The sequence below is a fragment of the Carettochelys insculpta genome, chromosome 6, assembly GCF_033958435.1.
Source record: "Carettochelys insculpta isolate YL-2023 chromosome 6, ASM3395843v1, whole genome shotgun sequence".
In the NCBI taxonomy this organism is placed as follows: Eukaryota; Metazoa; Chordata; order Testudines; family Carettochelyidae; genus Carettochelys; species Carettochelys insculpta.
Window position 1 is genome coordinate 61,538,113 of NC_134142.1, and position 17,855 is coordinate 61,555,967.

Below are 17,855 nucleotides of genomic sequence, written 5' to 3' on the forward strand. Positions count from 1 at the left end.
TACATTACCTATTATTTTACAGAACCCAAAAGATGCCAAGCACAGAAGACAGAGGAAAAACAGAGTTCATGATCAAAAGGTTTACAGATTTCTGAAGTAACCAAAAGATTAACCAGAGAATGATAGAAAGCTGGGATGACCAGGGGTGTGAAGCAGGTTTTCCAAAAAAATTCTATGAAATTAAACTGTCTGGGAATGACAAACTATAAGCAGTAAGAATTAAAAAACAATAATGAAGAGCAATGTTGTTGCTCTTTTCTGTAGTATATCTTCATCGTATTCCAAAGAAGCTTAAGGGTTGGCACCTAGATATCAGAAACACAGGAATTTGGTTTTATTGTCAAAGTCAATCAATCATATGTGCTAAAAAACTAGTAAGTACTGGGTTCTGGAGATACTAGCATGGGACATGGTATCAGGAGAGACTATTCCTCATGTTAGTTTCACTGCAGTCAGCCACCCTGTGCCCTTTGGGAAAAGTCACTTCACCACTCTTCATCATAAAATAGGAACAACAATACATATCTACCTCACAAAATTAAAGGGATTCATATATGTTTCAACAGCACTTGAAATACGGCAATACGTTTTTAAGAAGAGATGACTTCAAGTACACTGGTCAAACAATGGCTCAAATTAATGGCTTCAAAACAAGTCAACAATTATGCTCCCCTAGTGCTGCTGTATGATTGATCACTTTTGTCCCCAGCTCCTAAAACTCCTGTTCCTCTCTTTGGTTAGCTCACAAACACCTTATTTAAATATATACGTTCACCAAGAATAAGAACACAAAAGTCCGTGCATGTTAAATCATGTAACCTTGTATAAGTAAATAAGCTGTAAAAATCTGTCTTAAAATACTAAGACTGCAGAGTTTTGAAAACAACAGGAAATACATAATTAGGATTTCAACAGCAATGTTAACTTGGCCAAATAAGTTCTCAGATGTAAACAGCTAAAAATATTTAACTGACCAATTAAAAAACCCTTTGGCCATAAAACTGATAAAAATGGACCATGAACTTGATACTACCTTACGTATGCGATAATGATGTTCATGTGCAAATAAATTTGTTCAGCTTGAGATTGTGTTCCTTGGGAAGCCCCATAAATCATCTCATAAAGAGTTTTTTGCTTCTTTGCCAAGATCGACTGCCATTTCATATAATTCTTTTGGTTTGTCTCATATGTGTAATGACATTTTCTGGAAAGGTATCCTTAAGTGCCACAAAACTTGAAGGGAGATTTTGGCATTTATATCAAAACATTGCAGCCTTTTTCAGTGACTGAAATGAATGAATGTTTTTATTTTAAACTTGTACCTTTAGTCAGAAGGCTTTAAGTACACACCTGAAATGAGTTCTGAACCAATTTTTGGCCTTTGTAGATTTTAACACCAGAAAGGCTTACTGTGATTACGTATTCTGACCTCCTCCATCACCACAGGCCATAAGACTTCCCGGAACTTATTTCCACTTCGAATTTAATGGGTGTGGTTGAACTACAGCATACCTTGTAGAAAAAATATGCTGACTTGATTTAAAAGCTTTCAGAAATGGGGGATCCACCACAAGCCTTGGTAAATTATTCCAATGTTTAATTATCCCATCTATTAAAAATTATATCTTATTTCTAAATTGAATTCATTTGGCCTAAACTTCCAGACACTGAATCTTGTCATACCCTCTGTCTGCTAGACTGGAGATTCCTATTATAAAATTTCTGTTCTCCGTCTATTTATAAACTGACCAAATCTTTTCTTAACTATCTTTAATAAACTGAATAGATTCAACTTCTTAAATCTTTCAATATAAAAACTTGTTTTCTAATCCTTTAATCATTCTGGTGGCTCTTCTCTGAACCCTCTCTAATTCATCAACATCCGTCTTGAACTGGATCAGTAACCCAGTAGCAGTTCAATCAGTGCCAAATACCCCAGTACATAGAAATTAAGTACATGACCTTACATTTGGATGTATAGAAACATGTTTTCTTGAGACCAGCTTTCCAGACAATCCAGATAATTTTGTACCAGTGACCTGTCCTCTTCATTAGTTACCGCTCCACCAATCTTTCCATCATCTACAAATCTAATCAGCAATGATTTTGTTTTATTCCAGAGTGGTGATACAAGTCTTAAATAGCACAGGGAGAAGAACTGATCTCTGTAGGACCTCGCTAGACAGACACCGACCTTTGGCAAAGTAATGGAATTCCTGGTAAAGGACTAGATTTAATAAAGAATTAAAGGAAGCTAATTAATGCCATTTATTATGGGCTTATGGAAAATGGACTAACATGGAAAGAGTAAACAGAGGGACTCGGGTAACTATAGCCACATTAGCATTTTTCCAGTCCTCTGGAACTTCTCCAGTGTCCATATACTTAATAATTTGTGGTTCAGAGAGCTCCCCTGCCAACTCTTTTAAAACTCTTGGATGCAAGCCCTGCATTCGTGATTATTTTAAAACAGTCTAACTTCAACAGTTACTGTTTAATAGCCTTCTTAGTTATCATTGGACTGGAAAGAATATATCATTGAGATATGAATAAAGCACCCAGCATTTTCCCAAATTTAGATAAAAACTTTAAGATCACACACACTTTTGGCAGAAACAGAGCCTCAGAAGCTAAATATTTTAAGATTCTTCAAACTTTATGAAAGTCAAATTTATTCCAGATAAGGTATCATGAATTCTGGAAAGCAGATTCCTTACTTTTGCATTCAACAGCCACCAAACATCAACTACTCCCCCCCACCCCATTAAAGGACAGAATAGAAGGTTTGGGATTTTGTTGCTAATCTGTAAACTGGGGGAATTTCATCCAACCCAGTTTTTAAATACAGCACCAAAGTATCTTCTGATATATAATTTGTGTGGTGGAAACAGTTAGTAAATAAGTCTAGCAGAAAATGGATCTCTGGAGGGGCATATATACACCTAATATCAAGATTCCCAGGCAGTGTTCCAGGAAAACAGATATTTCTCTCTGGTCTTCAAAAAACTGTAACCAAAATGGGTAAGTTTTATTAACATGGTAATAAATTGTCATATCATGGAATATACCAAATACTAGTACACCCAATTTCTTTTTTCAATTGAGTGTGTTCTGAAGTATGTAAATGCTTTTCCTGACTTATGGCAACACAGTATCCACTTCCGCACTTGAATCAGAAGAGAACTGTCTCATATGTAATTACATGGTAAATCCATGTATACCTCACTTACAGGATTTGTAGGAAAACAGGTGGAAAGTTTCATTATACTTATTTTCTTTACGTAAGCCATTTTTGTTTGCATAAACTTTACATATAATGTTAGTTGCTAGAATACTCCCTCAATTCAATTATACTGGTTAATCAATCTCTTGCCTCCTTAATAACTAAGCAAAACTTTGGAATTTAGCAATGTTCTTAAGCATACTAACACTGTGTTGAGGACAAATTCATTAAACCATTTTTTTCAGTCACACTATAGTCAAAACAAAGATACAGTCATTGAATTCATCACAGAATTTTTTTTTAAACTTGTACAATACTCTCAGTGGTTGTCAACTGATTGACACTGGTAAAACCAAGTAAAATTTCTGCCTCTTAGAAATACAGCTGGGTATAAAAACAGAGGGGAGAGAACTGAGATTTGCTTTTTGTGTTTAGTCTTAAACAAATTACCAATGGCAAAATCTGAACATCATTTAAAATGTTTATTTGATTACCTATTAGTAAGGTAAAATAAATGAGAGCAGTTAACTTCATACCTATATCACAGTTGTGATCAGACATAGCATCAACAATAGAACCATAAGAAAAGGACACCAAGAAACATCTCTAAAAGAAGTATCTGGCATCTGATATTACCCAAGGACTTCTTGACATCATCTGGCATAAAGTTAAAAGAAATCCCATGAGGTTGGTATTTGGTGAACTAGAATGTAAAGACTACCACGTGAGGTCTTCATTCTTTTTGTCAATCTAGTAGGTTTTTTGAACCATTGATTAAAAAAAAGAAAGGTTACTCACCGTAGTAACAGTGGTTCTTTGAGATGTGTCCCCGTGGGTGCTCCACATTAGGTGTCGGGCTTGCCTGGCGCCGCAGATCGGATCTTCCAAGCAGTTTCTGTCGGACCGCGCATGCGCCGGTGCGCGCCACTCCCCCGCGCGCTCCCGGCCACGTGCGCGATCCGGTCCCCGCCAGTTCCTTGACCAACCGCCTCGGATGCTCCTGCAAAACACTAAACAGAGATCCGGAGCGGGGAGGATGGGCGGGTAGTGGAGCACCCACGGGGACACATCTCGAAGAACCACCGTTACTACGGTGAGTAACCTTTCTTTCTTCTTCGAGTGTCCCCGTGGGTGCTCCACATTAGGTGACTACCCAGCAGTAACCCAAGATAGGAGGTGGGTAATCGGATTATGTGCAGCTTGTCCCCGAGAGGACCGCTGTCGAGAAGGGTATCCTCTTGGAATACCCTGTGAAGGGCGTAATGTTTGGCGAAGGTGTCACAGGATGACCAGGTCGCCACTCTGCAAATGTCTTTTAGCGCAACGCCCTTGAAAAAGGGCCGTCGATGCTGCCACCGCCCTAGTGGAATGAGCCCTGGGCATGGCCAGGAAAGGAGTCTTTTTGAGTTTGTAGCACATTTTTATGCAAGATACGATGTGCTTCGAGAGTCTCTGCGAAGAGAGACATTCTCCTTTTGATTTGGGAGCGATAGAGACTAGGAGTCTATCCGTTCTCTGGAAGGACTTGGTCCTGTCTATATAGAAAGCTAGCGCCTCCTCACGTCCAGGAGGTGTAGGCGCGCCTCTTTGTTAGAGTTATGAGGCTTTGGATAAAACGAGGGTAAACAATAGGTTCGTTAGTATGAAACTCAGAAAGAAACTTTAGAAACAAAGGCTGGATGCAGCCGTATGGTTACCGCCTCCTTGGAAAAAACAGCGCAGGGTGGCGTTGCCATAACTGCCGCAAGCTCGCTCACCCTGCGAGCTGACGTGATTGCGAGAAGAAAGATCGTCTTTATCATAAGGAGGCAGAGGGAAACCGTGGCCAAAGGCTCGAACGGTGGTCCCCTTTTCGCATTAAGCACCAGGTCCAAGTTCCACGAAAGTGGAAGCGGTTTCCGAGGGGGGTATAGGTTTACCAGCCCTTTAAGGAACCTGGTAACCACGGGATGGGCGAACACCATGTGCCCTGTCTCTCCGTGTCTGAATGCCAAAAAGGCGGCAAGGTGGACCTTAAACGAGGATAGCGAGAGTCCTCCTCTCTTGAGGTCCAGTAAATACTCTAATATCACAGCCATAGGCACCGAAAAGGGGGGCTAGCTGTTTGGTAGAACACCATGCCGTAAAGCGAGTCCATTTCTGCTTGTAGGTCTTCCTGGTGGAAGTCCTCCTGCTACTTTCTAGGACTTGCTGCACTTCCTCCGTACATGTGCTCTCTAGGGAGCTGAGCCATGGATTAACCACGTTTGTAGTCGCAGGCCTTGGGGGTGCGGATGCACTATGGACCCCTGGGCTTGCGTGAGCAGATCCGGCGCCACCGGAAGGGGCATCGGTGGCCGGTCCGACATGCGCAAGAGTAGGGGGAACCATTGCTGTCGATCCCACGTTGGGACTATCGGGATCATTCAGGCTCCTTCCCTACTGGCTTTCTGCAACACTTTGTGGATGAGCACTGTGGGAGGGAAAGCGTAAAGCAGGGGGCCCCTCCATGAGATCGCGAAGGCGTCCCTCAGGGACCCCCGTCCCAGTCCTGCCCTGGAGCAGAATCGTGGGCACTTCTTGTTGTGCTGAGTAGCAAACAGGTCTATCTGGGGAAAACCCCATGCATGAAAAATCGGTTGCAGCAGATCGGGATGGATCTGCCACTTGTGCGTGAGTGCAAAACGCGTGCTCAGCTGGTCTGCCTTCACATTGTGAGCGCCTGGGAAGTACGAGGCTTTCAAGGTTATATTGTTGGCGATGCAGCAGTTTCACGACCGGACTGCTTCTGCACATAAGGCACGGGACCGAGCTCCTCCTTGCCGATTTATATAAAACATGGTGGAGGTATTGACTATACTGATCCCGACTACTTTGCCTTTTATATGGTCTCGAAAGTGTCTGCAGGCGTTGAACACTGCTCTGAGCTCCAGTATATTTGTGTGCAGTGACTGCTCCGTGGAGGACCACAGCCCTTGCGTCACCTCTTCGCCCATGTGTGCTCCCCACCCTATGAGGGAGGCGTCTGTAGTAAGAAAAACCAATGTGTGTGGTTGGTGGAAGGGTACCCCTGTTAGCAGGTTCTCGGGGTTTACCCACCATTGCAGGGATTTGCGCACCTCTGTTGTGGGCGACGCCACCCTGTGAACAGCGTGTGCTGCCGGGTTGTATACGCTCGCCAGCCAGTGCTGCATGCTGCGCATGTGTAACCTGGCGTTCTGTTCTACGAACGTCGCTGCTGCCATGTGGCCCCGCACCTGTAAGCACGTCAGAACCAGCACCGTAGGGCTGAAGGTGAAGACTTGCACGAGGGAGCCGACGGCCTGAAAGCGAGTCTCTCGTAGATACGCCCTCGCTGTAATAGGATTTATGCGTGCCCCTACGAACTCTATGTCCTGTGTGGGGTCTATCTTTGATTTTGTCAGATTGATAACCAGGCCAAGCGAAGAGAACATGCCTGCTGTGACGCATATCATGCGTAGTACCTCCTCCTTCGAGGCCCCTTTGAGTAGGCAGTCATCCGGATACTGGAATATAAATACCCCCTGTCTGTGCAGGTAGGCTGACACCACTGCCAAGGGCTTGGTGAAGACTCTGGGGGCCGAGGAGAGGCCAAACGGTATGACCTTGTATTGAAAATGTTCTTTGCCTACCATGAAAAACCAGAGGAATCATAGGTGAGCCGGATGAATAGTTATGTGAAAATACGCGTCTTATAAGTCGAGGGCTGCGAACCAATCTCCATCGTCTAGTGCCGTAAGGATGGAGGCGATTGTGATCATCCGAAAGCGTTGCTTGCGCAGGTACCGGTTGAGGCCTCGAAAATCTAAGATGGACCTCCCGCCTCCTGTCTTTTTCCCCGTGAGGAAGTACCTCGAGTAGAACCCTCTCCCTTGCAGTTGCTTCGGCACTCTTTCCACTGCCCCTATGAGCATGAGATGGTCTACCGCCTGCTTGAGCCTCGCTACGTGGGAGGCCTCCTGGAGGTGGGGCCTGGGTGGAGGTCATGGCGGTGGGAGCGACTGGAAGGGGATGGCGTACCCCGTGGCTATGATCTCCAGCACCCATTTGTCTGTGGTGATCCTTTGCCACTGGTTATAGAATGGTCGGAGGCGATGGTGGAATAACCGCTTCGGATGACCTTGCGATGGTAGTGATGGCGCAGCCCTGGATCTGTGTGTCAAACTTGTGGCCTTTGGCCCTGCCCTGAGGACGCACGGCTGTGTTGGGAACAACGCCTGGGAGTTCTGTACTGCTGGTGCTGTTGATGTCGCCCTTGCTCGTAACCCCTGTGGTACTGGGGACGCTGTTGCTGGTACTGGTACCATCTTTGTTGAGGGTAGTACTTTTCTTTCTGCATGGAGGGGTATAAATCCCCAGGGTCCTAAGTGTGGCTCTTAAATCTTTACTGGAATGAAGGACCGAGTTAGTTAATTCAGCAAACAGCTTCTGCGAGTCGAAGGGAAGATCGACTATCTCTGTCTGCAGGCCCTTGGTATACCCGGAGTCTGGAGCCAGGACTCCCTTAGCATCACCACTGCCGTAGCTGTGGAGCGTGCTGCTGTGTCCGCAACATCCAGGGCGATCTGAACTCCCGTCCTCGAGGCCGTGTAGCCTTCTTGCATGATGGCCTTGAGCACTGGTCTTGCCCTCTGGAAGCGAGTCCATGAGGGAGGTTAACCTAATGTGGTTGTCGAAATTATGGTTCGCTAGATGCGCTGCGTAATTTGCCATTCGCAACAGTAGAGTGGAGGAGGAGTAGACCTTTCTGCCCAACAGCTCTAGCTTTTTGGCATGTTTGTCTGTTCCCCCACATTGCGACGACTCCACCACCAAGGAATTTGGTTGTGGGTGGCTGAACAGGAACTCCGTGCCCTTTGTCGGCACGAAGTTTTTTTTTTTTTTGTTTGTTTTTTCCCCGCTCTCTTGTGGACAGGCGGAATAGTCGCAGGAGTCTGCCATATCATAGTGGCAGACTCCAAGATTGCGTCATCAAGCGGTATTGCTATTTTGGAGGAGGCCGGAGGTCTCAGATTTTTGAGGAGCTTATGGTGTTTCTCTTGCACCTTAGCTGTCTGGATGCCTTGCGTGAAGGCCACCCTCGTAAAACAGCTCTTGGAACTGCTTGAGATCGTCCGGAGGATGGACGTCCCTCGGGGCCGTAGCCTCATCCGGGGAGGAGAGCGAGGAACCGCTGGGGTACGTCTCTCTGGACCCTTCCGGTTCCTGCTGGTGATGGTACACCCTCTCGCTAGAGGTTTGCGAGGGAAAATCTCGGGGTTCCATAACCAGTCCCCCCTGAGATGCTTGAGTCTCTGTCCCCGGTCGCAATTGCCCTTGGGGGTACGAGATCGTTTGTAGGGATCTTTCCCTAGTAGATAGCCGATGGTGTCTATGCCCCGCGTGGTAGGGGCGACCATGGCAGTATAGGCACTGCTCTTGGGAAGGTGACCTAGACCACTCCCTTGGTGCATACCCTCTGCGTCTGAGGGAGGGCTGGAGAGAGCGATTTTGCATAATAGTCCAGCGGTTCAAACCCCAGGAAGGGTGAAGGTGGTCCCAGCCAGGGTGAGGCTGGTTGCAAAAAATGGAGAAGGGGGCTCCGGGTAGGCTAGGGGGGACCCCTGCCTTCTGGTTGGAGTCTGCAACATAAGCGGAGGGCTGTGAGAAAGCAACTCCACAGCCCTGTCCGGAGAGGGGCTGCAATGCCTCCTCTTGTGTGCAGCCTTCCCCCTCCCTTGAGGAGGTAACTCCGCCCCCTGATGTACAGGGGATCCCGGCCCCATCCGCACCGAGCTCGGCACGCTCGAGGGCGGTGCCGCACGTGCGGTGTGCTCCGGTGCCTGCAGGCTGCGTGCCTGCGCGCTCTGCACCGCCGGTTCCCCGGGGGTCGGTGCTGCTACCTGCGGTGCCGCCGGTACCGGCGCTTGTTTAGCCGCTGCCCTGCCTGCGGTGCGGGGCGGCTGGCTGATTATCGGAGGCTGAGCCGCTTCCACGTGGCTCTCCGTGCCGCCGCCGATCAGCTATTGCTGCGGCTGGGGGCTGCTCGCTCCTCCCGTCCCGCTCGCTATTGTTGCCAGCAGGGATCGGGCTGGGGAGACTTTCCTCCGTTTTTGCGCTGATGGGGTGAGGGAGGCAGCTTTCCTTTTATGGGCCCCGGAGGGTCCCTCCTGCTGCGGCCGCTCCGGCACGTCTGGCTGGAGGGCCTTGTCGAAAAGCAGCATTTCAAGCCGCATCTCCCTGTCTCTCCTTGCTCTGGCTGTTAATTTAGCACAGAAGGAGCATTTCTGTGCAACATGGGACTCCCCAAGGCACCTTATGCATAGACTGTGCCCATCAGACGCTGGCAGCACCTCTCGGCAGGACTCACATTTTTTAAATCCTGAAGAGGACATTGTTGGTGAGTCTTTCAGTTGTTAAACAGGTACTTAGCACCTTCTCTGTGCGGTTTTCCCCTTCTGATGGCCTGCTGCAGCAGGAGGGCTGATTGCCCTATGCTCCTGGCCTCCGGCGCTTGTTACTGGGACTGGATTGAAGCTGTCCTGCTTGTAGTTTGTTTGTTGTTTTGTTTTTTTTTTAAAAATAACAACCGGCTAACTTGCAGTAGCCTAAGTACTTGAAAAACTTTAAAGAAAAAACAGTTAAAGCCATTGAATACGCTACTTGGCCTTAGCCTTGTTCGGATTCCGTCTGCAGCCAACGGCGGTTAAGAGGAACTGGCGGGGACCGGATCGCGCACGTGGCCGGGAGCGCGCAGGGGAGTGGCGCGCACTGGCGCATCCGCGGTCCGGCAGAAACTGCTTGGAAGATCCGATCTGCGGCGCCGGGCAAGCCCGACACCTAATGTGGAACACCCACGGGGACACTTGAAGAAGAATGCGTGTTTGATTAGAGTCTTCCACTTCTTCCAGGAGAGGTAAGATATTAATACTTTTCAATTTTTTTAAATGGTTTCAGTCTCATCCACACCAGTAAGGAGGTCACTATTTCCAAGGAGCCATACAGAGCCCACAATTATTTTTGTGCTGTTCCAGATGACAATACTCTTCTTTTCCCCACTGTGGTCAGATATTGTAAAATCCATTTATACCTTCAGTTAGTTGGTATAAAAGTACTGGAGAAACGCTTTGATTTTTGGAAAGTCACATTTGTGGTAAAATTCTGAGTTACTTATTTCTTGCAACTATTAAGTATATTTTAATATCAAATTTAGCGAGTTCTCTGTCTTCATTCTTAAACTATTCAATGATGGTACAAGGAAGTTGTTTTGGTGGTTTTCCTGGCTGAAGTGCATTGGTATTTGAAATGAAGATTCAACCCAGAGTTCAGAGAATAATTACTTAACTATCACATGACCTTTTAAATTATTAAAGGCAAAAGTAAAGCCGTGCCAATCGGTTTAGAGTTCTAACCACCTTCAAAAGTTGGGTAGCAGCAATGTTGATTAACCCTCATCAAAACATACTTTGAGAAGTAACTGAGGTTTAAGCTAATTTTTTAACTATCTTGCCTATACCTATTGCTTTTAGATCACTATTCAGTTAAACAATGTAGGTAGGGGAGTGATTTACTTTTTAAAAAAGATATGTCTATTACAATGTCTTGTCACTCAACAAACAGCAGTAGAGGAGAATTCTCCAAGGATGTGTTCTGAAAGCAACTAGTTATGTTTTACATTAAGTGCTTGCAAGGTATCGGCAATTATTTCCACTGAACAACATATTACCTTACAGAAGCACAGAGAAAGATCAGCTTTAAAACACTGGGTTTTCCAGTTTAAACAAATATTTGCTGGCTATTGCTGACTTTGATTTCAACATGCTTTTACAATAAAAGTTCATTTAAACCAGAAGCCCTATATATGGTATGTACCCAATTTAAAAATTATGTTTCACTGCAATAATAAAGAGGATTTTTACGTATGTCTGGTCCCAACAGAAGATCTTTCTTCACGGTCCTTGGATCACCTTTTTTCTCCCCAGGCCTTAGAACCACATCTTAGGTGAAGCCCAAAAGACTGTTGTTTTCGCTTCCTTTGCATTTAATACTGAGGCCACAAACACTGTGGTAACCCACTAACCCCCATGGCAAAAGACTAGGTTTACTTTGGAAATTATCAGTAATATTTTCTAATCATCTGGAAAGATCATTACTGAGTAGGGTAGGCTAAAAATTATTTTTAAAAGGAACAGAATATACAGTAAACTCTTACACATCTGGCATTCTGCCATCCAGAATGCTTAAATAACTGATATTTTAACCATAAGTAAATTTTACTTATGGCTTCCTTAAGTATAATATAGTGAAAGTAAATATAAATAAATAGAGCAAACACAGTACAAGATTACAGTGTACAATACTGCTGTTGGTAAATAAAGTACTTTGCATACATTTTTTGTTTCTTAATATCTAATCTTGTATTTCTTTAGTGTTATGCATTGCTACGTATACCTCTCTATTGTCCAGAATATTTGAATATGCGGCAAGCTCTAAGTCTTAGTAGAATTTCTGATTTTGCAGTGGGCTTTTCTACTAAAAAAATCTCACAGTTAAAATATTTAGCTGTGCTGAAAACAAGTCCTGGGCCTCACTATCATCCTTACTGATAGGGATATTAGAGTTCAGCCAGTTAACTCTTTAACAGGTATATGCTGAAGCAACCTCGGGCATGGGGTTGCTCCAGCCCTTAAGGTCCACCACCAGCAGGGGCACTCCAGCTGGGCCAGAGAAGCCCTGTCTCCAGGGGATGTGGAGGGAAGGGACGATTTGGAAGGGGCAGGGAGGGGAGGCTTCTCCAGCCCAGTTGGGTCAGAAGGGCTGCTCCGGCTAGGTTGGAATGCCCCTGCCCACAGCCCACCAGTACTGGGCCTTCTCTGGCCCAGATGGAGCGCGCTCACCCTGTGGCACATCTGGGACCACAACAGATGAGGGCTGCTCCAGCCAGGACAAAGCACCCCTGCCTGTGGCAGCCCTGCAAACAGGAACGCTCCAACTGGGCCGAAGCAACCTCGACGTGCTTCAGTTGAAACAGCCCATCTGTGGACTCTCCACCCACCCCACCCCACCACACCTATTTAATCAGTTTTCTTGTTAAACCTAGCATTTAAGCAGTTAACCAATTAAATGGGATTTTACATCCCTACTTATTGCAAGTACACAAATGCGAACACAAAGCTGAAAGCAAACAGCTTGTGGTACATTTGCAACATACATCACCTTCTGACATACTTCTGCCTCTCAAGAAAGTTCAAGTGCTCCATAAGTATTGGCAGTTTGAAGTCAAGGGGATGTCTGCTCTTAGGTCACTTAAATTAGGGATGTAAAATCCAATTTCATTGGTTAACCAGTTAAACAATAAGTATAACCAGGTAACCAGTTAAAGGGAGGAGCCACTGGGCAGGCTGCCTCAGCTCTCATGGTGCGCCAGAGACCTGAGCTGCTCCAACCCAATTAGAGCTTCCCTCCTTGTGGTGCTAGCATAGGTGGGGGGCACTCCAACATCGCCAGAGTAGCCCCAGTTCCCGGGCACTCCAGCCCAGCCAAGCTGCAGCAACCTCTCCAGTGCCCCCACCAGTCCAGCTGCTGCAGATAGGAACCGCTCTGTCTGGGCTGGATTGTCTCTGCCCATAGTAGCCACACAGGACTAGAGCAACCCACTGCGGGTGGGGAGCTACTCCAGGCCCTACCAGCTAATCATTAATATCACTAACAAATACTCTTAAATATCCCCCCTTACATGCCTAAATTTGGAGTCTTAGGCATCCAGTTTGGCAGTTTTGACCTGTGTTTCAAAAAAGGTCACAATAACTTTGCTCATATATTGAACCTATAACTTAAGGAATCAATGTTACTTCCAAGTGATAAAGATTTCATGCCATTAAAAAACTGAATAAAAATATAGTTGTACCCCTAGAATGCAAACGCTTATGTACATATGAGTTTTGAGCAACAGTAGTTCCACTGAAATCAGCGGTACCAGTCATGCAAGTAAAATTACATATCTACTTAAGGGTTGGCAGGAGTAGGGCCTCCATTTTCAATATTTTATTTTTTTGCCTAATGGTTTTGTAGAACTCAAATAGGAGCCCCACCAGCTGTGTCATTAAAAACACACACAAAAAAATTACTGACTTAGTTCATGATTAACTGAAATCTTCAGTCATAATACCACATATTTTAATTTTAGCTTTACAAAACTTCCATTTGTTTCAAATCAGTTTTTAAAGTGATTAAAATATGGTTTGAATCATGTCATGCTACTAGTGACAAAAAAGGCACTCCTCCAATAAGCCATCTCTGAACTGTTTCCACAGCCCTGCTGGCCTCAGGGAAGGAGGGAGAGAGGCAGGCAGCAGTTTTAAGTCCCCATCTACAATACATACTGAACCTCTCTAGTCTGGCACCCTCAGGACCCGACAGGTGCTGAACCAGAGATTTGCTGAACCACAAGAGGTTTGTCTAGCAGCATTATCCACACTTCCACTGCTTACTGGGCTCTCAGAATTACAGCTAAATAACAACACTGAGAGCCAGGACTGATGGGTATAAACAAATTTTATGGGACCGTGGGAAACTTGGCCACAAACATGATAAATGGATATCCCGCTACCTAAAAATCATTCCAGACCACAAATGTTGCCAGACCAGAGTTCCTGACTGGAGGTTCAACCTGTAGTAAATTTTATAACTTAAATTATACTGTACAGTGAAAATGATATATTCCCCTAAATGGTGGGCAACGTTATTCCCAGCCAAGAAGAGAAAAAACAACTATGCCAGCAGTAGGAAATGTTATTTACTCTTCATGATACAAGAACTACAGGTCAGCAAATGAAATTAATAGGCAGCATGTTTAAAAACAAAATTTCTTCACAAAGCACAGAGTCAACTTGTGGAACTCTCTACCGGAGGATGTTGGGAAGACCAGGACAAAACAGGGTTGAAAGATATGTTCATGAATGCCATGTTTATCCATGGCTATTTACCAGGGATGATGCCCCTAGCCTCTGCTGGCCAGAAGCTGTGTGAAAAGGAACAGATCACTTAATAATTACCTGTTTTTTCATTTGCTCTGAAGCACTTGGCACAATCAAAACAGGACACTAGGCTAGATGGATCATTGGTCTGACTCACTATGGTTATTCTTACATTCATTATAATGTATCTTTATACCAGTATAACTCTAGCCACATTGGGGTTTTTCCCAATATAATTTTTTTTAAGTCATGAGTCATACCAAACTGACATAGTGTTGATAGAATATAGACTAACACGGCTCTCTCTCTGTTACTAAGTGACATAGGTACGTAACTAAACCATTCATAGATAAGGTCTATGAATGAAACCCAGAATAAAAACATAACCTATTAGGCCACTACAGTTCTTTCACAATTTTTTCCCTAATACAACTCCTTCATGTTTTGTATTCTAAGAACCCTTACAAGAATGTCCAACCACCAAAGAACACCAGACAAATTGTACTTCCCTCCACTCTCAGAGATAAAGTCCTGTCATGTCCCCAGGGGCACAAAATTCTCCATTGTGACATACAAAACATTACAGCACAATGGTGCAAGAAACAGCTTCAACAGCAGCAATGTTCCCAATGTAATCATCCAATTTAAAAGCAGACCCACACCAAGTCTCATGGCCAAGTCCACACTAGAAATTTTTGTTGGTGTAAAACACGGTGATTAACAATGCAATATTTTTAGGGTGTGTTTATACCTGCAAAATATCTAGTGCAGAGAATACATTGTGTTATTCTGACAAAATATGCAGAATTTTAAAATATGTACAGAATTATTAATGTTTTATTATTTTTATTATTTATTTATTATTTATTTATTTATTATAATTATTAAAATAATTAATTTTAATTATAATTAAAATTCCCATAAGAATACTTCCTAAATAATGTATACTGGGCCTTAGTAAACTACATGTAGTTACAGTTATTCTTTTTCCTGGGGAAATATTTCTCAGTATAACTTCTGGGTAAACAGCATGCATATTTATTAGAAAAAACCAACAGGGAGATAAAGAAAATTTAATCTTATTAACCTATACATTTCAGTTGCCATTAATGTGGAGCCTGAATTAATATCAATTAATTTGACTACCTGTGTAAACACATCTGAAAAAAATCTGCACCCCTTGCTGGGTTTGGGATTTTAAAAAAAGAGGTGGTTTCTTTGCCTTCTCAGACTCATGTTCCTCGTAGCTAAATTTATATTATCTTCTTACAGTACATTTCCTTTTGCTACATTATTTTTTGCAAGAAGCAAATTAAGTGAGATGAAGCTCAATTAAATTCTGTTAGCTATTTTGGATGTAGCATCTATTTTACAGCTGTAGTTTGATTAGTTAATATCTATCACCCAGGTACACAACCAGTTCGTTATTATTGCATACAAACAATCCAATTAGGTTTGGAATACCACTGATAATAAAAAAAGAGTAATAACAAACACTATGACAGTTTTACTGCAAACATATACAAGCAAAGAAAACTTTTCTATGTATGAACATAGCCACTTAACAGAATTCCAACACTACTTCTCACAGCTGCCTCCTTCAATAGTGTGAACTACAGACTGGAAAAGTGACTTGGAGAAATCACGCAACGTGACTGACTGTAAACCTGTTCAATTGGCAGTAAATCCAGCTCTAGAGAGGAAGGGACCTCAATTCTGGAGCCCACGTACAAAGGCTGACACACATTCTGTGCCGCTTGGAACGCCTATCTACAGCGGCTTCATGCGCACTTGCCACACAGTGATAATCAAGGCATGGAGTGTTTTTCCAACCCAAGGATTGAATATTGGCTTTGGAACATTACAGGAGAGAAGATCTTTCTTCTGCCAGTTCTTAAGGAGACTTCCAGCACACAGACTAGCCAGGCTGTATACTGGATCTAAAATTTAGATAATCCATTATAACCAAGAGAGTAAGAACTTGCTCCACCAATCGCTTGACAGTGTTAAAACATTAACTTGCAGACATAAGTGAGACATAGGAAACAGACTGGCAAGAAGTGAGTTAAAGAAAACCTTCAGAAAAAGCTACACTGTAGTCCATTTCTTGGTTTTTCATTGAATACTGATCTGAACATGGAAGAGAGAAGTACTGAACAAGTCCCTTTCAAGAACCTTTTAAAATAAACAAGAATTCATTAATATTTACCACTACTTTGCTATTAAAAAGTATGAGAACTATTAGTTTTTTACATTATACATGTTAATAAAAACATGTAACATTTGTGATATTAATATTTACATTTTATTTTATTTACAAGACACTTCCAAATAATCACGATTCAACTATCACGATTATATTTTAACTGCCAAAACTGCAGCCAGTGACTTTGTTGTGTCTCTATGTTGTCCACCATTATTTTGTGCGCTCCTGTATTAGCACATCAAGAATTTAATACTGCATCAGCTAAAGTTACAAAAAAACATGTAATTAGGGTGCATGTACAGCCACGCAACAGAAATGTTTAAACAATATTATAATGTTGTTCAAATGAAAGGAATATAAACATAAAACTTTAAAAGAATATCCATAAAAACAGATTTAGTGTAATATAGCATTATTCACACATCCATTTGCATGCAAAGGAAAAAAGGCGTAACTGAGATGAAAATTTACTATTTAAGATCACATTAGTAAGATAAAGAAAACACTGTATATTACTGAGAATGATTATACAATCATATGGAGATTGTTTGGTAATGTACTCTTGCAACGTCCAAAACATTTAATTTTATTTTACCTTAATATGTTACCTTTTAATCAAGGAAGATTCTAATTATACATGCAGTGCACACCTCATAAGCCAGTCTCTGTGCCCATCACATGCATAAGTGCAGGGATCCATTTACCTGGAGCTCATTGCATGATTACAATTTTTATAACTACATCACATATTTGCATTATACAGCAAATTTATAATAACCACTGCCCAGTGCAGGACACTATGAGAGCCAATGTAAAAGATGATTTTATGAATATCTCAGCACTCAACGCTCAAGATACAGAATCAAGAATGCTCTGATGATTTGGTGACACTTGAAATAGCCACATAGTAAAATAAAAGGTACATATACATTTCAATATACATGTCTTGCCAAAGCACCGAAATTAGTGTCTAAGATTTAAAATGAATAAGTACTGAAATTTGACATTCAAATGATAAATGAAAGATTACTTGAAGACACATTAAATGTACAAATAAAATTTGCAGCTGTGATGGCATAAGGACAGTTACAGCTCCCCCTTGCTGCCCATGACTAACAGAAATTGAAAGTAGTGACACTGTGCAGGGTGACAAGTATCAGAGAGGCAGCCGTGTTAGTCTGTAGCTTCGAGAACAACAAGAAGTCTTGTGGCATCTTATAGACTAACAGATATTTTGGAGCATAAGCTTTTGTGGGCAAAGACCTGCTTCATCAGATGCATGAGTGGAGGCGGGGGGGCATTCAGAGCAGTATTTAAAGAGTGGGGTCCCAGTAAGAGGGAGGACCAGAGCTGACAAGGTCTATTCAGCAAGGTGGAAATGGCCCTGTATCAACAGTACTTACCAAAAGAGGAAAAAACAAGTCAGATTAGACAGGGGAATGTGAGCCTTTGTCAGAGTCTAATGGGGAGA

At 43.3% G+C, this 17,855-nt stretch overlaps 1 protein-coding gene across 1 annotated transcript in view; it reads right to left on the reverse strand.

The window, feature by feature from the left end:
- INO80 (INO80 complex ATPase subunit) overlaps nucleotides 1-17,855 on the reverse strand; it is a 134,200-nt gene that overhangs the window by 114,311 nt on the left and 2,034 nt on the right. The window lies entirely within an intron of this gene.